At 45.0% G+C, this 19,756-nt stretch overlaps 1 long non-coding RNA gene across 1 annotated transcript in view; it reads left to right on the plus strand.

The window, feature by feature from the left end:
* Positions 1-19,756, plus strand: part of LOC119391044 (uncharacterized) — a 137,166-nt gene that overhangs the window by 58,108 nt on the left and 59,302 nt on the right. The window lies entirely within an intron of this gene.

The following is a 19,756-nucleotide window of genomic DNA, read 5'->3' on the forward strand; positions in this document are numbered from 1 at the left end:
CGTGGCAATTCGGTGCGATGCTATTGCTGCGGCTTGGATGACTTCATACCCTAAGCACTGATGTGTACAAGTTTCTTTGGTGTGTGTACGTTACGTTAGTGTGTGCGTTATGTATTTTAACGTGTGATGTTTACATACCCTAATAATTAGCGCTGCTAAACATGGCGGCGCCTATGTCTCCCGCTTCAGCGCCAGTTATGGTGACGGCGTTTTCCCTTCCTTTATCAGAGTTATAAAAATAATGGTCCTAAAAGTTTCGGGCATCAAGACGCTTTGCTTGTGCTTGCTTTCGCGAGAATTAGAATAGGGTTTTGCGCTCACCGTTCGCGTTCTGCGCTCGCAGCACTACGGTGACTGGAAAGGCTCGCTACGATGAATAATTAGCGATGTGCGAATATATGAGTTTCGAATTCGAATCGAATAATACGTAATCGATTAATTTGATTCGACTTTCAAACAGCTAGTGTTCGAAGTTTAGAATCATTCGACAGGGCGAATCTAAAACGCGACAAATGCTAATGGTGCGACTTGGTTAGGGTGGGGTAGGTAAATCAAACGCTGACGTCGTTACAGTAGGCCTTTCGTTGAAACTTTCACCGATATTCTGGTTCAAAAAGCGAGCGCATGTTTTATTTCAAAGGAGATTGTCACTTCTGCACGTAAAAAAGGAATGAGAAAACTGTCGAACTTTAGAAACGAAGGCACGAAGATATTGCGTAGTTCTGTCGCGTATGCCACAAGCGCCGTAAAACTTCCCGACTTTGGCCCGCGCGAAACCGTCGTTGATTGGCTTTGTTCACGATGTGCAGTCGCCAATGCCGCACCGCACCACTAGTTCAGAAACTCCCACCGTTCCGGCGCGCAGTTAAAACGCTGCTGTGAACGAGCGCCCGAAGATTTTGGGGCCCGGAGCACTCATGACGATGAAGCACAACATGAAGCACAACCGCTGTTAGATGAGCCGTACTGTACAACCATAGGGGAAAAAAAGCTAGCTACCGTACCACCCTCTGTAAGCCGTTAGGAGTATCGTTGCTGACTAGAATGGCGGCTTTTCTATCAACACGCCTGCGCGCCCATAAAAGCCGGGGTCTCCATCATAAAATTTGTCCATTTGTAGCGCGAAACGTTACTTATGAGCGCATCCAGATTCCGAGATCGTTCGGTGACTCCGGCGTCTGTAGGGCTAACGATACATGTCCTAATAGAAACTACGAATGGTTGGTATGATGAATTGCATAGGCGTGAAGTTGTTTGGCACAATGCACCTGTTGGGGGCGCTTGTTTTTAGATATGTTAACATGATGTCGAGGAAAGCGCAATAATGTATTTGCAACAACGACCGACTACCTTAGAACGCGATACTATAAAGCGATGTTCAGTAATAAAGACGACACATGTACGTACAATCTCAACGGAAAAAGATTGACACAGGTGACTGGTTGCCGGAGCGGCCATATTGCGACACGCGACGCCGTTTTTCTCGAGCACGCAGATATCGAGAGTGCCAAGCACATTGCATTTTCCAAAGCAGGGGTGGCTGGCAGAAAGCACTCCAACAAACAGCTTTTCGGGGCAACTACGATAGAGACATATGGTTGCTCGCAGCTCCAGCGAAAAAAGCAAGTACGTAGCCACCTCTGCCGATAAGCAATGGTGGCTACGCATATGGACACGGGTGGGCCAACAGCAAGATGGGCTGCTTTCCGCCGGTCCATAGGCCACCCCTGCTTCGGAAAATGGAAAGTGCTTGGCAATCTCACTATCGGCGTGCTCGTCATCAACAGCGCCGCGTGTCGCGATTTTGTGGCTCCGGCCACCGGCCACTTCTGCTAAGCTTTTTTCGTTGAGACTCTACTTGTGTGAATATGGAGACGACGGAGCATGTTTTGACTCTGAAGACATCCACCAGGGGGGCTATTTTGTACGCGTTCTAGCATAGAACGGGGAGGAGGATCGAACAAAAGGACAAGCGGGAGCACACAGCCAATAGGCGAGCTGGGGAATTCAGGAATGTATCCAATGCATAAATAAATGTATAATTATTTTACCTGAACATCAATATTCAGAGGCATTGTTTCTCGCAGCTTAAAGTTGAAGAGCTCGGCGACTTTAACAATTAACTTGTGTTAATGTCTTGACATAGCGTCAGGGGGTGTCGCAGTTTCACGAGGCGTTCGGTGGTGGCGCTGGCCACCACGCTGTTTCATCCAGTGGTTCTAGTATTAGTGTACCTGTAAAATTCAAACGGCGCGACGATTGGAACCGTTATTCAGTTGTCGAAATGGCGCAGCACACGCACTTACGAGGTTCGCGCGTTCCCGACAATCAGAGAGAGTTGCTGCTCTCGTTTATGGAACAGCATCGAGAGTTGGCCGTACGAGCTAGCGAGTTTACGCACGAATTTACGGCAGCGAACAGGCGTCGGCTGTGGGGCGAGCTGTCCAACGCGCTGAAGAGCGAAGGCCCCGTCACCAAGTACGCCTCTTCAGTCATCACCTCAAACGCACCTTCTACCTCGGGGCTTCGTCGGCTTCGTTTCTGCAAAATGGCATGAACGAGAACGGAGACGCCATTTTCGCAATCTGTCCGCGCGGTAGAGAGATGCGCGGGAACACCATTCCTCCGCTTTCGTTTCGATCCAACCCAAGTCATTTGCGGAGACTGTTCCAACACCTCCTCCCCGTTCTAAGCAAAACTTGCGGCTATTCTCACGTCTTGACCGTCACACTAGCCTCGACCAATCCCGTGTGGCTTCCCCTTGTCCTTTTGTTCGATCCTCCTCCCCGTTCTATGCTAGAACGCGTACAAAATAGCGCCCCAGGTGTACGTTCTGGCAGGAGCTAGGTGAAGCCCTGGGTTTTTAAGGCAGTCCGAGGAAGGGGAACATGACCTCGATAGAGGTCGAAACAGCACGGTGCGCAGATTGGTGGCAGAAATCTAGAGAGAACGGAGGAAAGCAAAATAGCGTAAAAACCAAGGTTACTCGGCCGTAAAATGCAGAAATTTTATTTATTTATGCAGAAAATTTATTTGAAGATACTTTTTTTTTTCTGTGGGAGCTGATCATTATTCCCGGTAGGCAAAGAATTATGTGCAATTTGAAATTGAGCTTGGTTGTTCACAGGTCACAGCGTCGTTATCAATACAACGCTCATAGCATCCAACTTTTAATCGATCTTGCCGACGTTTGCGTTGACGTGCATTAAACTACGTCTTTGTGGGAAGCGCACTGCAACGGCCCGCAAACGTGTGCTTGCGTTTAACGTGCAACGGCTATTATCAATCCATTTATCAGAAGCAGGACGAACAAAGCAAAAGCGCGCTAAATGTCCGAACAGTTCCTTAAACCGACGTCCCCAAACCGGGTGTCGCAGGTTGCTGTAATTCGACAACGCGTTTGCGGGAGATAATTAATCTCCCGCAATCACATGTCTGCGAATACGCTGATGCGATCGTATAGAAATTGCTGCAATATTACATTCTGGCACCAACGTCTATGCGAGTTTACGAAAGCGTGTCATGGCACCATCGAAAAATGCATCCACAGTTGCCGTATAAAGACAGTCAGATTATATACTGTATACCGGTCCGCGATAATTGTTGGCTGGCTTTGGTCAAGGCTTAAACGAAGACGAAGATTTCATTCAGCAAATAAAACTTCCTGAAAATAACACATTTTGAAAGGTATTTAGTCACTTCTAAATAATCTATTATTGAAGTTGAACACACACGGACACGCACGCACACACAATCGCGCACACGCGCGCGCTTTGTTTTTCGCCAATCTCGCGCCTTTCAGCGCAGCACGTACGTTCAGCCAACACGCATATTTAGATCAGCATCTAGCGTCTAGTTTTACTGGTAATTCTGCATCAAACTGTGTGGGTCCAACGACGAGCCAAGTCGTTGTTGGACCCTTAGCTTGGTGCCAGTATTTGTCGCACACATCGAATAAATTTATGTAATGCAAGAGCATGTACATCGCAGATATCGTTCATATTTGTTAGGGCATGTATTTCGCAGGACTGGTAACTAAGGTAGTTTTTTCTGTGTGATCACAGGGCACAAGTAATTTTCTGGAAAAGATTCTCGCTATCTCGATTCTTGGCTGTGATGTTCTCTTAACATTTATTGTCAACATGCATCATTCACTGTTGGTTCTACGGAGATCGTCACGTTCTTGTGGTGGGGCAGAATTCATTAGCCGAAGCACCACCTACAAGATTGAACAATTTGGTGGGTGAACTTACGCACAGCTGGCGGTCGCGGTAGTACTGTGGTTGTACGGTGACTGCTGCTGACCAGAAATACGTGGGTTTGATCCCAGCCGCGGAGGTGAAATTTTGAGGGAGGCGAATTGCTAGAGGTCCATGTACTTACATTTAGGTGCACGTTAAAGAACACCAGATTGTCTAAATTTCCGGAACCTTCTACTACGGCTTGCCTCATAAGCATATCGTTGTTTTGGCACTTGAAACCCCGGGTATTAATAAAGGATTGCTTTATACTGGAACGCTTTGTATTTCATACGTGTGTCAACTGTATACTTTCAACCGTAATCGCTGTACCTCGCGTAAATAATCCTGGAATATACATGGCTATTCGCGTCACGCATTCATTGTGTTTAGAAGCGTCGAATACAATGGAAATGTTGCAATAACAGAAAGTGGGGGATCGTGCCGAACGATAGCACGCGCAAGTTTTATGCAGTCAGACATGATCACTGTGAAAGATATTGTGCAGCATACAGAAGCATGCTAGGGGGGCTCCAGATGTTTTGCGCATAGGCTGATGATGTAGGTTATTAGTTGTGAATGCTAATAAATGGAACGTTATTATGGTTGGTGATTTTAATGTAAATCAGTTTACCGATAATCAAGCAAAATTTCAGTTACTTGAAGTTATGCTTGCGAATAACTGCGATAACCTAATTCATCAGGCCACCAGTGTTACTTCACAGTGTGATACGCTTATTGACTTATGCTTTACAAATGTACCAAAGGCTGAAACTTGCTCTGGTGTCCTAGGTTCATATATTAGTGACCATTTATCCATATTTGCAATTTTTCCAACCCACAATTGTTCCAGTGCAGAAAAGTTCACTGCGAGACGCATAAATCAGCGCAGCATCACTTTATTTCAGTCTCTAGTCGTCAGCACTAACTGGAAAGACGTATACTCCGAGCAAAATCCGTCTAGATCATATGAAATATTTGCATCAAAATTACAGCACAGTTATAATGCTGCTTTTCCTTTAACAACAGTAGTGAAGCACAGAAACGCCCGGAAGGCATGGATCACGAGCGAACTTTATTATCGCATTAAACAAAAAGAAAAATTATTTGCTAATTTTCTAAAAACACGTGATCTTCAAATATAACAGGAATTTAAGAAGTTTAGAAATAGGTTGAATGTTGACCTAAGGAAGGCCAAACTTGCCTTTTTTGAACGCAAGTTTGAAAGCGTCGCCCAAAACAGTTGTAAGATATGGAAGGTCTTTCGTGAATTGACAAGTATCCCTTCATCAGGAGTACCACCGGAATTAGAAGTTGATGGCGTGAGGTATTCTGGAGATTCTTTAGCAAACTTGTTAAACAATTACTTTATCAATGTTGGAGCTGCCGAACCCCTCCATACTGTACAACCAGAACGAAGTTATATGACGTACGTGCATAGAGCTGTGAAAGACGCTCTGTTTCTTAGTCCCACTTCAGAAGATGAAATCATTTCTATTCTAGGTTCTCTTGAAAACAAATCAGCTGCCGGAGAAGACGGCATAAAAGCTTCACCAGTTAAGGCCGTGGCACATGACATTGCAAAGCCATTAACGCACATCTTTAATGAAATGATATCATCTGGTATATATCCTGATAAGCTAAAAATCGCTCGTGTGACTTTACTTCATAAAGGCGGAAAGTGTAACGAGTTGGGTAATTATAGACCAATATCTGTACTATCAATATTTTCTAAAGTTGCAGAGAAAGTCTTGTGCACGCGATTTAATAAATTTTTATCAGCGAAAAATGTTATTGTAGAGCAGCAGTTCGGATTTCAAAAGGGAAAGTCTACAGAAAAGGCACTTGTACGAATAAAAGATAAAATCATCCAAAATATTGAAAACAGGTTATTTACAGTTGGTATATAGCTAGATTTCCAAAAAGCATTCGACTCCATCAAACACGAAATTTTAATCCGTAAACTTGAAGCATACGGCTTTAGAGGTAAAGCACAAAATCTTATCCGTAGTTATTTGCACAATCGACTACAGTACATTTCTCTTCAGGATGCTCAATCTGAAAAAACTGTAATTAAATATGGTGTGCCCCAAGGCTCTGTCCAGGGCCCTCTATTATTTATAACATACGTAAACGATATTGTTAATATCCCTTTCACTGGGGAGGTAATAATGTATGCTGACGATACAAGTGTTTTCTTTTCTGGGAATGATTTGAAGGAGCTAGAGGCGATGTCAAAGGACTGGTTGAATGAGATTAATCTCTGGGTATCTTCTAATAAACTAAAAATAAATGTTAAAAAGACAAAGTTCATGCTTTTCTATCCTAAGAATAAAGAAGTAGATTACATTATGAAATTATACGACGGCGATTCGCAACTAGATCTAGTACATGATCATTCATTTCTAAGCGTTTCTTTTCAATCAAACTTAAGTTGGTCAATAAACGTGAACAATGTAAGGATGAAGGTAGCGAAGTCTAAGGGCATGTTGAACCGTTTACGTAACTTTTTAACAACTAACTTAAAGAAGGAATTGTATTTTTCCATAGTCCATTCTCATTTTAGTTACTGTTCGTTAATGTGGGGAACAGGAATTAAGACCGATAATGAAAAGCTTTCTTCTTTACAGAGGAAAGCAGTTAGACTACTTCATTCGGGGTATAATGTAGATGCATCAGCTCTCATGTTAAAGTATAGAATTCCACAATACTGTGTGCGCATTGCCATGATTTACAAAATCAAATTGCCGATGTGCATATATTGCGAAGTATCGGGGGACTGGGGTTCATTTAGCCGTCGCTACTTGAGCAGGAACACCGGTCACGACCTTCGTAAAACCCACATAGTTGTGGAAAGAACGCGCACAACACAATCTATGGAATGCAAGCAATAGACTTCCAAATTATGAAATTATGTAATGAGCACCCTGCAATAATTGAACTGGCACGATCGTGCACAAACTCTAAAAATTTCAAAATCAAAATTCGGTCCCTCTTCAACACTTTGGATAAATGCGCTTTCTGCACGGTAGGGTGAGCTACAGTCTCTCATACTGTTTGTATGTATATATTTTTGTGTATGTATATATGCTTTTTGTGTGCGCATTGCCATGATTTCTATTGTTACTACAATGATTTCTCTTGTTCCTTTTTTTATTTTTATTATTTGTATGTATATATTTTTGTGTATGTATATATGTTTATGTGTGCGCATTGCAATGATTTCTATTGTTATTATAATGACTTCTATTGTTTCTATTGCTACTGCTGCGCCCAGCGCGAGCAGGACCACGTCAGGGGGCTAACCACCTCTTTTTGTCCTGACCGCGGGCAATGCTTTTGTATTGTTCGTAAAATCAATAAATAATAAAATTGTGTAAGATTTCATTTGTAACGATGTGTGCTCAACCATATGCCGCTTTTCATAGTTACTACAAATATCTGTCACTAGCGCTGTCACAAGTTATTTGCAGCGCGAGAAGTACATGCGTGAAAGAACGCGCAGGTTTCGCGACCAAGCACTACTTGTGAAAGCCACTGAACACGGGATGCAGAGTAACTGAAAGTAAAACTTGAGCAAAGTGTTTATACAAGGATACAAGGGTCTCTACGCAACTCAACCTAAATGAATCGGGTGTTGCAGGACTCCAAGGTGAAAACTGCGCCGGAATACGGATACGGGGACTGAGCCTACAGTTTGCCCCATCCAATTGCGTTTGCTCTTTTGGCGAGGCATAGGTAAGTTCAGAAAACTGCCATTTGACAGTACTCTCTTTGTACAGTGCCGGTTGCTTCGCACTACCGCTTTCATTGTTGCATGGAAAGAGGAGTTGATTTTTACAGTTCGCGCACAGCGTTACAAAATTCAACTAATTGCTTAAAAAAAGAAGTGTAGCTGAATGCGGCATTTAACGTACGATGTCTAACCTCACGTCAGCGCATGGTGTATGGCGAAAAACTGACAAGAGTTCTCGTCAAGGGCCTCTGGCGTGAACGAGCTAGTTCGCTACATGGCGCCGCCAAAGGGGATGGCAACAGATATCATCATCATCTTACTTAGAGGAAGTTTATTAAAAATACGCGTTCTTGGGTTTGAGAATGATCGCTTGGAATATTTGTAGGTACGTTGGTCTCAGCTGGCACACAGCCTGCGCAGCCCATGCTTGGTCAGGGTGCCACAAACGAGGGGGACTCGAGGTGTCCTTCTTATTATAGTGACAGCTCCAAGAGGGCGGCGAAAAGTAAGCGGTAACATGGGGACAGAGAATTGCCCTTACCTTTGTACTAGAGTTTCCTCCATGAAGGGGTGAGACGATGTAGTGGAGTATGTCAGTGTTTCGCCAGAAAACAGACCTGTAAGGCAGCGAACATATAGGGATTCTTCTGTTTAGTGAAGCATAAAGGGCGTTTTCATAGATCAATTCATAATGCTGAACAGATGGTAGTGGTGAGAGGACACCCTTTAAGACGAGCTAGAGCGCGAATTGAAAACTCCGGCATCGGTAACTACAGAAGAGAAAAGCGTGGTTTTATGTTCATATCTATCTGCCACCATCATTATCAGCCCATTTTATCTCCACTGCAGGACGAAGGCCTCTCCTCATGATCTCCAATTTACCATACCTAGTAGTGCGAGCTTGTTGCATTTTATCTCTGCGAACTTCTACTCCATCTATCTCGCTGCTGCCCTCGGCTGGGTTTCCCGTTCGTTGACAACCATTCCTTTGCTCTAAAGCATGGTTGCCTATCCTACACATTAAGTTTCCGGCCCAGGCTTAATGCCACCTAGAATATCCACTACCCGTGTTTATTTTATTTATTTCACAATACTGCAGGCCAGGAGTGGAATTACAAAGAAAGGAGAACAGCACAAAAATGATTTATAACAATACCGGCACTACATGCAATACGTCAGTTTCGCTAGTACGATATTTAACAAAGAAATGAAAAACAGCACACATAGTTTACAACAACACTCGCACGACAAGTAATATAAGTTTCAATGATACAATATTCAACACGACAAATGGTGTTCAAGGGCTTCATCAATATTGTCTGCCTCGCAAACGAACAGTGGGGGGGGGGGATGTTGTGAGCTTTCTTGAGTTTATTTGGTGAATCTAATCTTTTGTATTATATATATATAATATTAGTGTATGGATTCCATACAACGGATGCATACGCCTGGAGTTGACGTAGGGGGTTATTGAAACTCGGAAGTTCTTATGATACGCAGACCTTTCAGGGTGCAGCGCCATATACATGTTAATAACCGTACACTAATACGTAACGTTTAATTATGTATTTCCAGTAGCCACTCGCTTTACAACAGCAACAATCTTGGTCTTCTTCTAGATTAGCTGGCCTCGCGAATTATGCCCAGTCACTGTCGCTTTGCTATGCTGCAAAAACCGCAGCGTACGAGTACGAGGTCATATCTAACTTCTTAAAATAAGGTAAACTAAAGAAGGGTAATGGTTCGAGGGGCCCGCTTTGTTAGGCACAACCTTATGAAGCCATAGAAAACATAAGTGGCCATCATTCGCGGTTTTTAATTGAAACGTTGAAACCCTGATGAGGAACACTCACATGCTTGCTTATGCGGCTTCGACGCAGTAGTGTCCAGCATCAGATTGAAAAAGCCCAGATAGATTTACCATTCTATTAGTCCTTAGTGTGAAATGCAAAGCGCAAACGTGCCAGAGCTTGCCCGTTTCGTCTCAATTCAGAAATAAAAGGCCATGCTGAAAAGACATGTCCATAAATAGGAAAACCTATTGGGTGGACATATGCATGACTTTAAAGCTAAAGCTAGCAAAACAGACTTCGTGGAACCCACCTTTTACGTCTACCTGTGCTGCGCTCTGCCGTTTTGGTAGGGTTTATGTAGGGGCCGGTACAACTGGTATCGCCAGAACTAAAGCCTGCGAGATCAAGAGGCGTTTCGCGACTTTACCGCTAGCTGAAGGGCGCGTGCGCTGTGGCATCGTTTTATTCCTTGCGCTGGTATGTCTCAGCCAGGTACATAATGCGGTTACAATTTTTTTAAACTCACAATGTGCATCTTCTCCAGCTCAAGCTTGAGCTTTAATGCTTCTATCTCAAGTATCAACTCGCGCGTGCGATCCGATCCATTTACACTGTTACCTTCCATAACATTTCCCTCTGAATCCCACATCTCCCAGAGTGTGCCTGAACGCAAGTGCATTCAGTAAAAAGGGCCCCGAGAGAGCACAAAGCGAGCCTCACCTTGCCGTGATGCGTCGCCCGCCGTCGTTGTCAGTTGCAGCTGCGTCAGTCCCGTCTCTGACGCTTGTCGTTACGAAGTCGCTCGATGCTCACGGTGCTCCAGCGGACCACCCTCGCCGTTGCGTCAGTCCCTCACGTCGACGTCTCTTGCCGCTCTCCTCCCGATGCAGGACACCGCAGCGCCTCGTCAGTCGCTCAACGAAGTCGTTTGGCTTCGCCCTTGTTCGCTGACACCCAGCGCTCACGTGTCCCTCAACTCCTGGCTCCAAAGTTGAACGGCAGGCTCGGAATGTCAGTACTGCTTCAGGCAGCTCACCAGCACGTCCCAATAGCAGCGAGCGTCTTGACAGCTTCGCCGGGCTTCAGCACCTTCCTCGCTGCGGGCTCTCCGATCCTAGGGTCGACTGCGCCAGTTAATTTCCATTCCCTACTATCCTACGCTAGCTTCAACACTAGCTAAGCAGGGAAGGTGTTTGAGGTTCGAATCGGCGCCCCTCGATGACTCGAGTGCACGGTGGCAGCGCGAAGGAAGAGCCGTTGTCCAGTGAGGAGACGCTTTATTGCCACGCTCAGGCGTCTTCCCGGGTCCAAGCCCGAACCTCCGCTCTCTTCTCACATTCAAAACAGCCTCTTTTCAACCTTCAGTTAGACAGAGTCCCTCAACAAACCAATCACACTTGGGGGTTGGCATCACCACAACCAATTGCACAAACACTTTCATGACAGACACGGCATTGGTCTAACGTACGACACAATCTACAACACGCGAGGGGATAGGTTCACTGCGCAACACGTGTCACCTCACTCTCCCCTACGTTATAGCCTGAGCATGCCCCTGACGTCCGCCAGCGCCGAAAGCTCGGCTCGGGCTTAACCTGCCCGTGCACCAGCGTCTCTTTCAAAAAACCGCCACAAAGCAGCGCTTACATGCAGCTGGGGGCCGCTTCACCTGAACGCTCCGAGTGCCGTTATTACGACCAGACGGCGATTGTTCGCAAAGACATCCCCCGGTCGCATCCGGCCAAGCGGTCGCAAGACCAATTCCTCGCGTTCGCCTTTTGCGGCGCCGACACGTGCTCCCTGTTAGCGGTAAGTTCTCCGAACGGCAGCGCAGGTACTGAAACCAGGCGGCCGTGTGTCGCTTCGTCCCACTGGCGCGACGCTCTTCCCGTTCAGCTCGTATCTCCTCCCTTTTGTTACAAGCAAGGAGGCGGCTTTGGCGGCCCTGCGCTTTGACGGCGTCACCACAGAGTCGCCTTTCTTTCCCAGAGCGGGGCCTTCCGCGTCCCCTCTTTGCGGCGCCGACACGTGTTCCGATAGCAGCGCGGCAATGTGGGAATCTCTCTGCGCTGCGCAGAGTTCGTACACTGAACCACACAACACGCCGACTCTGCATGCCTCAGACTGACTCCACCGCCATACGTCATGACAGTAATTACTATGTTCAAAAGAGAGGAATTTGTATATATTTGTATAGGGTCTTTGGTTGCACCGGTGCTCAGTGACATTTATCTTGCCTCTGTTGACCGCAGACTTGGTGCTTCTGTGTCATCGCAAGGAATAGTTAGAATGCTAAGATATGTCGACGATTATTTAGTGCTCGTCACCGCCCAGAACGATAATGTTTTGAAAGCAAGGTTTCAGCTATTATAGCTGAGTTCCGGTTGGCTTCCGATGGTCTGACATTTACGCACGAGAAGCCGGCTAATGACAGCCTACAATTCCTAGACCTGCGTCTATTCTTTACTAACAACCACGTGTGTTGGATGTACACACCAAGAACTACCAAGGTCTTACTGTCGTATGAAAGTGCCCATTCTAAGATAACAAAAAGAGCAATTGTGTCCTTGTGTTGTCGGTCCGCTCGGGAAAAATCATGCCACCATAAGATAAAAGAAAGCTTAGCGCTCCAGGAGGCACGCTTTGTCAAGGCGGGATACCATTCAACTGTGATTTTAAGCTCTTGTGAACGGCTGCTACAGAGCAAGAAGGGCAGTAGTAAACGTAACGAGAATGCGAGTGAAAATAGACGAGTGCACGTAATGCCCTACATACATCGCGTGTCGCATAATATGAAAAAGGTAGCCAACAGTTATGGGGTAAAAACGGTTTTTTCGGCTCCGTGCAAGATGGCAAAAGTATGTTCCATGATGCACAAAGGTTTGCGCGTGCCGTGTAGTAAGCGGCATGTTGATCCCGCTGTAGAGTGCGTAACAGGTGTGGTATACGAAATCCCCCTGTCCTGTGCCCAGCGCTACATTGGACAGACGGGACGCTGCTTCAATGAGAGGGCGCGAGAGCACAGTCTAGCTGTGCGCTCCCACACCGGAGGCCATCTCGATTTACACTGTAGGAGATGTGGTTGTTCGCCGAAACTAAAGGAAACCCGAATACTGTACAAGTCTAATGACAAGATGGAAAGGGAATTAATAGAGGCCTTCTTCATTGCGCGAAGTGACAATTGCGTTAGCATGCCTTCACTGACATTGCTCCCGAAGGAGCAGCAATTTTTAGATGGTTTTATATAATCAGGCCTTCATTTGTTTTTATTTTCTTGTTTGATACTTCAGCGCATGTTACTGATCATACTCTACCCACATATCACTATCGCCACATGTTTGCAGGTTGACGTCTGCGCGGTGGACCTTAGATAAGGCTTCAAATTTTTGTTGCTCTTAGTTTTCCGCTCTTCTTGATTCTTATATTTATTCGGTTTTTAAGCACGTGTCAGGCAGATGTTGATTCAAACTTTTTAACGCCTTCAGTTTATTCAGTTGAAGTTTTGCGCCCGTCCTGTCCACTTCCCTTTGTCCGTGTTCTTTCGCGCAACCCTACACTATGTGTTCACCTGTGCACCAACTAGCCCAAATGAGAGCTTTACTGTATCGTGCCGGTTGTTTCGTACTGACGCTTTCATTGCTGTGTGGGATCAGGAGCTAATTTTATGATACTGTACGTTGTTACGCATTTCAATTAAATACAGAACGTGTAAAGAAACGTGCGAGCTTTAACGAGGCCTTAAAGATAACAAGGCAGCATGTGTACGACATTGGTTCTATGGAGCCATTTTGTACGCGTTATGTGATAGAACGGAACGAAACGTCACGAGAGGACAAGAGGGAACAGCCAATAAGCGAGCTGATGGAAATCAGAAATGTTTTCAAGGCGTGAAGAAATACAGTGTAATAACTGAACATCAATATTAGCAGGTATTGTTTTTCGAAGGTCGAAATTCAAGAGCGCGGTGACATTAACAATTTGTGTTCATTGGGCGCTAGGTGGTGTCGCAAGTTCACGAGACGTCAACTTGCGACACCACCAAAAGAGCCGCGGCAGCAAAAGGACAGAGGAATGCTGCAATCATGAAGCACAGGACGTTGTAGGGATACAATAGGTACGAGGTGCTTCGAGGTCTGCAGAAAGGTGTAATGGTTCCGGGGCCCACTGGTGTGCATGAGGGCAGAGGTGCAATCGGGAATGGATATAAATCAAAGGACTGTGGGACGCCTCGCGTTGGGTGCTCACGGGACGACGACAAATGAGGCTGTAAAGGGCGATATGGGATGGGCAGGTTTTGAGGCGAGGGAGGCTCAGAGCAAAATAAGGTTCGAAGAAAGGCTAAGGAATATGAAGGAGAGTAAATGGGCAGAGGAGGTGTTCCGTTATTTGTATAGGAAGAGCGTGGACACACAGTGGAGAAAAAGAACTAGGAGGCTCACTAGTAAATATACGGCTGGTAGTGTAAGCAATATGTCAACAAAGAGCGTTAAGCGAAAACTCAGAGAGGCGGAGAGGATTTCCTGGGCGGCAGCTTTGGAGAAAAAACCGGCTTCAACTACCGAAAGGGCAAAAATGAAATGAGGGAAGCATTTGAAGATAATTGAAGGGCAAGCGCTTTACTGTTTGAGGCGAGGTCGGGTTGCCTTAGAACGCGTACTTATAAGGCGAGATTCACTAAAGAACAATGCACATGCTGCGGAGAAGATAAGGAAACGTCGGAGCCTGTTCTTATTGAATGTGGAGATATCCACCCAGGTGTACGTTTGGGCACGAGCTTACATGAAGCCTTGGGTTTTAGGGACTACAGTGGAAAGCTGAACACACCCGCGATTGAAATAAGAAACTGTTAGAGTATTGGTGGCAGAAAATTAGAGAGAAAGGACAAAAAATAAATATTGGAAAAAAATAAGGACAGTCTGCCGTAAAGGGCAGAGAACTGGGTTGACAATTTCCGTTTTTTTTTCCTGTAGTAAGATATATTTTATCGAAGTAGAGGCATTAGGCCACAAAAAAAAGGAAAAAGATTTTTTTTCGAGCCTGGTGGCACACTTGTCACCGCCCTGTTATAAAGGGGACGCTCATAGCATCCATGAATCCATCCACGTGCCTTAGAACGCGTAGTTATAAAGCGCGATTCAGTATATGCTGTGAGGAAGCTAAGGAAACGACGGAGCCTGTTCTGATTGAATGTGGAGATATCGACCCAGGTGTACGTTTGAGCACGAGCCTACATGAAGCCTTGGGTTTTAGGGACAACAGTGGAAAGCTGAACACACCCGCGATTGAAATAAGTAAGAGACGGTTTATGTTCCTAACACGGTCACGTCACAAGATACCAATTTTTGTGTATATCAAGCTAGCGAAACGGCCGCCAGCGCCCCATGAGCGTCGCACAAAAGTCATGCTGTACATAACATGCGTGTCGTGATTTTCATGTTAACTCGTGTTATTTATGTTCGTCACACAGTCACGTCGCAAGATACCAATTTTGGTGCATATCAAACTAGCGAAACGGCCGCCAGCGCACCATGAGCGTAGCATGTAAATCATGCTGTACATGACATGCGTGTCATGATTTTCATGTTATGACTTGTTATGACATGTTATGACGAGGGCAGAGAAAAGAAATGCCAGGCACCCGTGCTTCACGTTCCTTTTTTTGTCCTTGTGATGTGAGTGCTGTTCTTGCCTTCTGATGATCAACAAACTAGCTCACGTGTTACTCACTTCGTCCTTGTCTGTCACACTCTTGTTCTCAGGCAGGGTTAACTGTGCCCCCAACTTGCTGTGTGGCCACCATGCCACCGCCACAACCTTCAAATTTCTCAAACCGGATGAATTTTTTAAACACAAGAAAAGCCTACTAGTATCAATAGTACAGTGAAGTTCTTGACCATGACCTCTTGGTATTTTTCTTAGAAGGCTACCATGCGTGGTTTGAACTGGGAGAACAAGTTGAGAACCACGCCGCCTGCAGTGGTACAAAAACCTGACAGACAGAACACTGAGAGACACAAAGACAGTGGATTAGAGATCAGAGGGGCGGCAGATATCCTAGTTATCGTTAAGAGGAAAAATGAACCTGGACAGGTTCAGGGGGCGGAAAAGGGTTACGTAGAGCGACAAAAATAAGAAATTTGCAGGCATAAAATGGAATCGGCTTGCACAGGTGAGGCTGCGTCCGAAATCATTGGGAGAGGTCCTCGTCGTCGTGCAGTGGACGATGTAGACAGTAGAGGGCAGTGTCCACTTCGTTTAGTATGGGACAACTGAGAAATTGTTGAGGCACCTTTCCACTCTTCTTCTATCGGCATCACTTATGCAACTCTCCCCATGTCAGTGCCATGTCTTTTTTTCACTTCTTTTAGTGTGGCGAGGAATAGGAAAAAAAAACTATTAGGACTAAAGAAGAGGATCAAAGTGTGCTTTTGCCCCGTTGGCCTTTTCTTCCCATTTTAGCACTGTGGGAAGCTTAAGCAAGCTGGCAATGTATTTTCAATCTTCAGCACTGTTTCGCCCGTCACTGATTTAGAAGTACATTCTCATGCTAATGTCATCATGGTGCAGCACAAGTTGTAAAATCTTGCTAAAGGCTCTTGGGATCTTTTAGATGTGGCTTAGTTATCAGATATTAATAAGAGCTTAGCAGACAGCAGTGCAAAGGTTGCGGTGACTGGTTTCAGAGCTTGAAGAGTGCTTATTAGGCCTTTTCTCAATGTGAAAGGGGTATCTCGTTTTGCCCAAAGGCATCTCTAAACTTAACCTTGTCTCTTCAAAGGTCTGTAGATTTCAGTGAGGGCGAGGTAGCCTTGATAACTGTGCTCGTGGTGTTCTGGATGGGGCCAACCTTGCTCTTGTAAACTGCTACCACCATTTTCCTGGTGGCCTTGTGTGTGAACTGTTGTGCCTATGATTGCATGGTCAGCTCAAGCTACTCGAAGAGGCTCGTCGTCAAGAGCTAGCTGCCCTGCTGGACCAGCTGGCATTGCTCTTTTACAGACGTACTCGACATCCCGCCAGAGGAGCAAGACCGCATCCGCAGCTCCACCACCGGCCTCACACCGTCAGCTCTGGCTGCAGTAAGTAGCACACTTAGTTTCTTTATGTGTTACCTCACGGGTTCCCGAAGTAGTATTGTGTGAGGGGAGGAAAGTGACAAATGAAACAGAAAAGAAATTACGCAACAGTAGTGGTTAACAATAAGAGTTGCTAATTCGCAATAATGGAATAAGAGGCTGTTTTCAGTAGTAGGTACTATTCCCACCGAAGATGTACGGTGCAGCTTCCGGTGAGTGTCCAAATAAGAAACAACACGATGTCCCGGTCACCATTCCTCATTTCGATGAAGTTTACTCAACGCGTAGGTTTTAGACAAAGAACGATGTCTTAAGTTTCGCAAAAAGTTTGTCTGAAAAAGAAATATACAACTTTCGTCTGCAAAAAAACTTCCCGCCAATTTCGCGAATCGTGAACTTCGTGCACAGCTGGCGCAAAAAAAAAAAAAACTGGGCACTTCTCAGCTACAATAATTATTCCCATTAATAAAGAAGTGAAATTAAATCTTGTGACTTTTTCTTTTTCTCTCGAAGGAATTCTCAGTGAAAAAATGGGGAGTCTGATTTGTACAGAAGTGGAAGAACATGTATTTTTTTGGGGGGGGGGGCATTAATCGGAAGCCTGTTAGCAGCAAACCAATCAGCAAGTTTGGCTAGTTCAGTATTTATTTGGTCTTCTAGCTCTGAAAGATTTTTACCAGTTATAATTAGGGCGGTGTTGTCAGCATACATAAGCATCTCTTCAGTTGTTAGCCCTAGTGGGCACTCACTTCTGTATAGTAGGTAAAGAACCTAATAAGACCTTGCGGCACACCTGTTTGTATGGACTAGAGAGGTCAAGTAATATTATTAATTACCATCTGTTGTTGATCGTGAAGGTAACTTTTAAACAACTTAATTTTAAACCCACTTGGAATTCGGTTCATGGTTTTTAAAACTCCCCAAAAGGGCTCCCTTGTATACCGCAAGTGCCCATTGACCATCATTTCATTCCTGCAGGTGACTGTGTAAGTTTTCTTGTCATAAAATTAGACCCTTATTTGAAATTTACAATTCGTATTGCTTACGTTAAACAGAAAACTGCCTTCGGTGTAGGAGCCCTCATTAAATCTCGTGCATTTTTTTCACTCGATGCCTTATTGTCTTTGTACTTTGCCTTCATATATCGTCGCGTCACCTATTGCATTACTTCATGAGGAAATACGTAGAACGCACACCTTTTGTCCACACAGCACATTCAGAATCAGGCCATTCGCGTTATTACCAAAAGTTCTTTTTATTCTAATGCTTCTCCACTCCTTCAGGCTAATTATATTGTTCCTGTGTCTGGCTTCCGGTGTCTGGTTCACCATTGACGGCAATGATGAACTCCAACGCGGAAGCTGCCGTATGATCAAATGGGAAGATAGCCGTGAATGTGGAATTTCAAAATATTTTCTTCCCTAAAACAAATCATAATAAAACTTGCCATGTAAGAACTATTCATTTGCTTTCGATTGACTTATGAAGCTGACTTTAATTGGAGCACCACGCGGTGTAAATTGCATTTCAATGTGGATCAAAATGACGATTTTCTCTTTCTCGTAAGATTTCCAAACATCAGTGGTCTTAAAATATTTTTAGCACAAAGTATAGCCTCTGTAGAATAAGTATTCATTACTCAGATATTCATACATGGCGCAGTATTATGAGGGAAAAAGTACAAACAGAACATTTTGTCGGAATTTCTTGAGGCGTAAATGACAGAAAAATTGCAGTTTTATTGAGCTTCGAACACCTCGCACAAACGCTTTTGCCACGGTGTTAGAAGTATTATAGGTGGAAGACGACGCCTCCGGAAGCGGCGAACTTCTGTCCGCGGTTTGTGGCGTCTTGTTCACAGGGCCCTAGATGGCGCTACAGTACTGGTGGCTCAAGAGCGGTATCAGGCGTGGTCGCTTCGGAGCCGCGACCGCCCCTCGAAATGAATAAAAAACTGTGCGTTCTCGCTATAACGAGCGCAAAAATAAATAAATAAATAATAGCTTCGAATAAATCGAAATTTGGACGATACAGCCGCTACCTGTTGAATATGTTGAATTTGCCACCGCGAAGGTTGGCGGTGGCAAATTCAACATATGCTTTCCTCATTCGGACAATTAAAGATGTCACAGTGATGTCACGCTGAAATATGACAAAAATTAGTTCTATTTGTAGAAGTATATAGTTTAGATAGTTAGAAAAAATACCGCATTAGCCGTAGTATTACAACAGAAAATGCACACCGTCTTTGCTGTCGCGAACATTCGAAGTAATTTGCGGTCGTTGATCGCGGATAAAAAAACTGTATACGACTTTTTAGCTGGCCGTGCATAAAATACTGAATTTTAGCGAATGCCAGCAGCTAAGTTTGAGGCACCGACGAAGGATATGAAAAAGCATCCTGGTTTGGCACTGCGAGAAGGGGAGACATTATGAATGGTGGATATGTTTCCGATTATTCCCTGTTGCCAACTGAGGAATATATTTCACTGTTTATGTCTCGCATAGTCACCCTAAGACAGCGTTACTACTTCGTCTTTCAAGGAACACGTCGATCGCGGTGTGCGGAGTCTTTACGGGCGTAGCCAGTCAACCGCAATGGTACACCGTTACGGTACTCGGCTGCTGACCGAAGTTCCCTAGTTCGATCCCAGTCGCGGCGGTCGCATTTTGATGGAGGCGGCATGCTAGAGACCCGTGTACTCTACGATGTAAGTGCATGTTAAATAACACCACATTGCCGAAATTTGTGGAGCTCTGCTACGGCGTGCCTCATAATCATAACGTGGTCTCAGCACGTAAAACCCCAGATATTCTCATTGTTAACAAGCGTAGCTTTCGCACGGAGAGAGAAAGACTGCACACGAACGTAGGTGTTAAAAAAAAAGGCCAACTCACGGCGTGGATGAACTC

Source organism: Rhipicephalus sanguineus, chromosome 1 (genome assembly GCF_013339695.2).
Source record: "Rhipicephalus sanguineus isolate Rsan-2018 chromosome 1, BIME_Rsan_1.4, whole genome shotgun sequence".
Lineage (NCBI taxonomy): Eukaryota > Metazoa > Arthropoda > Arachnida > Ixodida > Ixodidae > Rhipicephalus > Rhipicephalus sanguineus.